Here is a 5603-nt window from a genome sequence, read left to right as displayed (position 1 = left end):
GCACACCAACGACGACGAGGATTGACCAGGAGGAGGTGGGAGCAGTCGTGTGGGGCACATCACCGGCCAATCTGGTCCGCTGTCGTCGGCCGCTGCAGCTCCTCCACTTCTGGTCACTGCTGAGCCCGTCGGCCACCGCTGCAGGAAAACTGTATGCAGGCATTCATCCACATATAACATGTGTAAAGTAATAAGCATCCCAATAAACAACAAAGGCATTTTAAACCGACTTCAAGCATGCACACGCACAATGCCACTACCACTCACACAATCTACCAAAAAAGGAGATGAAAAAGCTAGTTGTATTCATGCTGGTCCAGGAAGAATAAAGCAATGTTCTATAAAACACAATCTAAGTGCATCCTGGTCCAGGAAGAATAAAACAATTTCCTATAAAAACACAATCTACGTGCAGCCAGGTGCACGTTGCTTCCACTTTCTCATGGTCCGGGGAAAATACCGACCACTTTGTCTATAAAACACTACCTCCCAACAAAAAAACAACCTGATGGCACAAAGAAGAACACACAACATCTGGGACGAGCAGAAAATATTCTATCATACTAAAACCGAGATGCAAAATTGCAAATATCCAACCAAAAAGATCACTACTTTAACATCAAACTAGAGAATTTATTTTGAAGAGAATAATCTTGGTAATGCCTCAAAGAACGCTTCACAGCACATCCAGAAGTCAATAGTTACTTGATCTCATATAACTTAGTTAGAACACAATGCAATTGCAAACAAAAGTCGACATTCAAGAACAATAAATTAGCAGGTTTTGAGAAATGTACAACTGCGATGGTGCACAAGTAGCCACGGCTCAGCCAGGATTTTGGGTCATGTATGATTGACAGTTATTAATTCATGTCATTTCAAATCTTCTGGGGTACTAGAAGATTGAGGATTCCCTTGTGGAAATATGTGGATTTTATGGTGCAACATGCGTAACACACCTGAGGTGTAGAGTACTAGTAACCGTCTTCTTTGCAGTACAAAAGATCAAAAGGACACCTTCCCCGATTGGCCAGTCAAAGAAAGGAAGACTACTTGTCGCGATTGCCTAGGCTAGAGCTAGAGGTGAAAGAGATGCCAGCGTATCTGATTTCGCGATCGTGCGTCCGGCCTACTGGAGGTGCGCCCCAGAACCCCTAAACAACAGCAAACAACTGACGACACGGTGTTTTATCACACAATTTCAGATCCAAATTTGATTCACAGAACGAGGAAAACAAAACCAGGAATCCTGGTACGAATCACAACAAATTTGCGAATTCAGCACCTTCAGAAACATATTCTGTTGGAATTATGCCCTAGAGGCAATACTAAATATAGTTATTATTATAATTCCTGTATCAAGATAATCGTTTATTATACATGCTATAATTGTATTGAATGAAGACTCATTTACATGTGTGGATACATAGACAAAACACCGTCCCTAGCAAGCCTCTAGTTGGCTAGCCAGTTGATCAAAGATAGTCAGTGTCTTCTGATTATGAACAAGGTGTTGTTGCTTGATTACTGGATCACGTCATTAGGAGAATCACGTGATGGACTAGACCCAAACTAATAGACGTAGCATGTTGATCGTGTCATTTTGTTGCTACTGTTTTCTGCGTGTCAAGTATTTATTCCTATGACCATGAGATCATATAACTCACTGACACCGGAGGAATGCTTTGTGTGTATCAAACGTCGCAACGTAACTGGGTGACTATAAAGATGCTCTACAGGTATCTCCGAAGGTGTTAGTTGAGTTAGTATGGATCAAGACTGGGATTTGTCACTCCGTGTGACGGAGAGGTATCTCGGGGCCCACTCGGTAATACAACATCACACACAAGCCTTGCAAGCAATGTAACTTAGTGTAAATTGCGGGATCTTGTATTACGGAACGAGTAAAGAGACTTGCAGGTAAACGAGATTGAAATAGGTATACGGATACTGACAATCGAATCTCGGGCAAGTAACATACCGAAGGACAAAGGGAATGACATACGGGATTATATGAATCCTTGGCACTGAGGTTCAAACGATAAGATCTTCGTAGAATATGTAGGATCCAATATGGGCATCCAGGTCCCGCTATTGGATATTGACCGAGGAGTCTCTCGGGTCATGTCTACATAGTTCTCGAACCCGCAGGGTCTGCACACTTAAGGTTCGACGTTGTTTTATGCGTATTTGAGTTATATGGTTGGTTACCGAATGTTGTTCGGAGTCCCGGATGAGATCACGGACGTCACGAGGGTTTCCGGAATGGTCCGGAAACGAAGATTGATATATAGGATGACCTCATTTGATTACCGGAAGGTTTTCGGAGTTACCGGGAATGTACCGGGAATGACGAATGGGTTCCGGGAGTTCACTGGGGGGCAACCCACCCCAGGGAAGCCCATAGGCCATAAGGGTGGCGCACCAGCCCTTAGTGGGCTGGTTGGACAGCCCAAAAGGGCCCTATGCACCATACAAAGGAAAATCAAAGAGAAAGAAAAAAAAGGGAGGTGGGAAGGAAGGGAAGGACTCCCACCCACCAAACCAAGTCCAACTCGGTTTGGGGGGGAGCCTTCCCCCCTTGGACTCGGCCGACCCCCTTGGGGATCCTTGAGCCCCAAGGCAAGGTCCCCTCCATCCCACCTATATATACGGAGGTATTGGGGCTGATTCGAGACGACTTTTCCATGGCAGCCCGACCACATACCTCCACGGTTTTTCCTCTAGATCGTGTTTCTGCGGAGCTCGGGCGGAGCCCTGCTAAGACAAGGTCATCACCAACCTCCGGAGCGTCGTCACGCTGCCGGATAACTCTTCTACCTCTCCGTCTCTCTTGCTGGATCAAGAAGGCCGAGATCATCGTCGAGCTGTACGTGTGCTGAACACGGAGGTGCCATCCGTTCGGTACTAGATCGTGGGAATGATCGCGGGATTGTTCGTGGGGCGGATCGAGGGACGTGAGGACGTTCCACTACATCAACCGCGTTCACTAACGCTTCTGCTGTACGATCTACAAGGGTACGTAGATCACTCATCCCCTCTCGTAGATGGACATCACCATGATAGGTCTTCGTGCGCGTAGGAAAATTTTTGTTTCCCATGCGACGTTCCCCAACAGTGGTATCAGAGCTAGGTTCATGCGTAGATGTCTTCTTGAGTAGAACACAAAAGTTTTTGTGGGTTGTGATGTGCGTTTTGCTGCCTCCTTAGTCTTTTCTTGATTCCGTGGTATTGTTGGATTGAAGCGGCTTGGACCGACATTACTCGTACGCTTACGAGAGACTGGTTTCATCGCTACGAGTAACCCCATTGCTCAAAGATGACTCGCAAGTGTCGGTTTCTCCAACTTTAGTTGAATCAGATTTGACCGAGGAGGTCCTTAGATGAGGTTAAATAGCAACTCATATATCTCCGTTGTGGTGTTTGCGTAAGTAAGATGCGATCCTACTAGATACCCATGGTCACCACGTAAAACATGCAACAACAAAATTAGAGGACGTCTAACTTGTTTTTGCAGGGTATGCTTGTGATGTGATATGGCCAACGATGTGATGTGATATATTGGATGTATGAGATGATCATGTTGTAATAGAAAATATCTACTTGCACGTCGATGGTACGGCAACCGGCAGGAGCCATAGGGTTGTCTTTATACTAACGTTTGTGCTTGCAGATGCGTTTACTATTTTGCTAGGATGTAGCTTTAGTAGTAATAGCATGAGTACCACGACAACCCCGATGGCAACACGTTGATGGAGATCATGGTGTGCCGCCGGTGACAAGAAGATCGTGTCGGTGCTTTGGTGATGGAGATCAAGAAGCACGTGATGATGGCCATATCATGTCACTTATGAATTGCATGTGATGTTAATCCTTTTATGCACCTTATTTTGCTTAGAACGACGGTAGCATTATGAGGTGATCTCTCACTAAAATTTCAAGACGAAATTGTGTTCTCCCCGACTGTGCACCGTTGCTACAGTTCGTCGTTTCGATACACCACGTGATGATCGGGTGTGATAGACTCAACGTTCACATACAACGGGTGCAAAACAGTTGCGCACGCGGAACACTCGGGTTAAGCTTGACGAGCCTAGCATGTGCAGACATGGCCTCAGAACACATGAGACCGAAAGGTCGATCATGAATCATATAGATGATATGATTAGCATAGGGATGCTTACCACTGAAACTATACTCAACTCACGTGATGATCGTACTTGAGCTAGTGTAAGTGGATCATGAACCACTCAAATGACTAGAGAGATGTACTTTTTGAGTGGGAGTTTAGAAAATAATATTGATTAAGTTAAACTCTAATTATGTTGAACATAGTCTAAGTCCACTTTGAATATATTTGTGTTGTAGATCATGGCTCACGCGACAGTCATCCTGAATTTTAATACGTTCCTAGAGAAAGCTGAGTTGAAAGATGATGGAAGCAACTTTGTAGACTGGGCTCGTAATCTTAAGCTAATCTTACAAGCTGGGAAGAAGGGTTATGTCCTTAATGCTGCGCTAGGAGATGAACCACCCGCTACGGCTGATCAGGATGTTAAGAACGCTTGGTTAGCACGTAAGGAGGACTACTCAATAGTTCAATCTGCAGTATTGTATGGCTTAGAACCGGGACTTCAACGTAGCTTTGAGCGTCATGGAGCATTTGAGATGTTCCAGGAGTTGAAGTTTATCTTTCAGAAGAACGCCCGGATGGAGAGGTATGAGACCTCTGATAAATTCTTTGCTTGCAAGATGGAGGAAAACTCGTCTGTCAGTGAACATGTGCTCAAAATGTCTGGGTACTCAAACCGTCTAGCTGAGCTGGGGATTGAACTCCCGCAAGAGGCTATCACTGACAGAATCCTTCAATCACTACCGCCAAGCTATAAAAGCTTTGTGTTGAACTACAACATGCAAGGGATGAACAAGTCTCCCGGCGAGTTGTTTGCGATGCTGAAAGTCGCAGAGTCGGAACTCCGTAAAGAGCATCAAGCGTTGATGGTGAATAAAACCACTAGTTTCAAGAGAAACGGCAAAGGCAAAAAGGGTAATTCGAAGAAGAGCGGCAAGCCTGTTGCCAATCCGCCGAAGAAACCCAAAGCTGGACCTAAGACTAAAACGGAGTGTTACTATTGCAAGAGTATGGGTCACTGGAAGCGCAATTGCCCCAAGTATCTGGCAGATAAGAAGGCGGCCAAAGAAAAATCAGGTATATTTGATATACATGTTATTGATGTGTACTTAACCGGCTCTCGTAGTAGTGCCTGGGTATTCGATACCGGTTCTGTTGCTCATATTTGCAACTCGAAACAGGAACTACAGAATAGACGAAGGCTGGCGAAAGATGAAGTGACGATGCGCGTAGGAAATGGTTCCAAGGTTGATGCAATCGCAGTCGGCACAGTTTCACTTCAGTTACCATCAGGATTAGTGATGAACTTAAATAATTGTTATTTAGTGCCTGCGTTGAGCATGAACATTATATCTGGATCTTGTTTATTGCGAGACGGTTACACTTTTAAGTCAGAGAATAATGGTTGTTCTATTTCTATGAGTAACATCTTTTATGGTCATGCACCTAATTTGAGAGGATTGTTCATATT

This window comes from Hordeum vulgare, chromosome 3H, assembly GCF_904849725.1.
Source record: "Hordeum vulgare subsp. vulgare chromosome 3H, MorexV3_pseudomolecules_assembly, whole genome shotgun sequence".
Classification (NCBI taxonomy): Eukaryota; Viridiplantae; Streptophyta; class Magnoliopsida; order Poales; family Poaceae; genus Hordeum; species Hordeum vulgare.
Note: the sequence above shows the minus strand (reverse complement) of the source record.